The following is a 753-nucleotide window of genomic DNA, read 5'->3' on the forward strand; positions in this document are numbered from 1 at the left end:
TCAGTAGCATTTCTATTCTCCAATAGTGAACATGCAGAAAGAGAAATCAAGAAATATTGCTCATTTACAATAGCCATTAAAAAAACAAAATACTTAGGAATAGAGTTAACTAAAGATGTGAAAAATACCTATAATGAGAACTACAAACCACTGCTGAGAGAAATAACAGAGGACACAAGAAGATGGAAAGATAGATATCCCATGCTCTTGAACTGGAAGAATCAACATTGTGAAAATGTCCATGCTACCCAAAGTGATAAACAAATTCAATGCAATCCCATTCAAAATTCCAGTGATATTTTTTTCAGAAATGGAAAAAAAAAAAAAAAAAAAACTATCCAGACATTTATATGGACTAACGAAAGACCACACATAGCCAAAGCAATTCTGAGCAAAATAAATAAATAAATAAATAAAGCTGGAGGCATAGCACTACCTGACTTTAAATTATACTACAAAGCTATAATAACCAAAACAGCATGGTACTGTCATAAAAACAGACACACTGATCAATGGAATAGAATAGAGAATTCAGAAGTTAACCCCCCCACCTACAGCCATCTGATCTTTGACAAAGGCACCAAGCCTATACCCTGGGGAAGAGACTGCCTCTTCAGCAAATGGTGCTGTGATAACTGGATATCCACATGCAGGAGAATGAACCTAGACCCATATCTCTCACTATATAAAATAATCAACTCAAAATGGATTAAATAATTAAATATACACCCTGAAACAATAAAACTTCTTAAA

This window comes from Galeopterus variegatus, unplaced genomic scaffold, assembly GCF_000696425.1.
Source record: "Galeopterus variegatus unplaced genomic scaffold, G_variegatus-3.0.2 Scaffold12846, whole genome shotgun sequence".
Classification (NCBI taxonomy): Eukaryota; Metazoa; Chordata; class Mammalia; order Dermoptera; family Cynocephalidae; genus Galeopterus; species Galeopterus variegatus.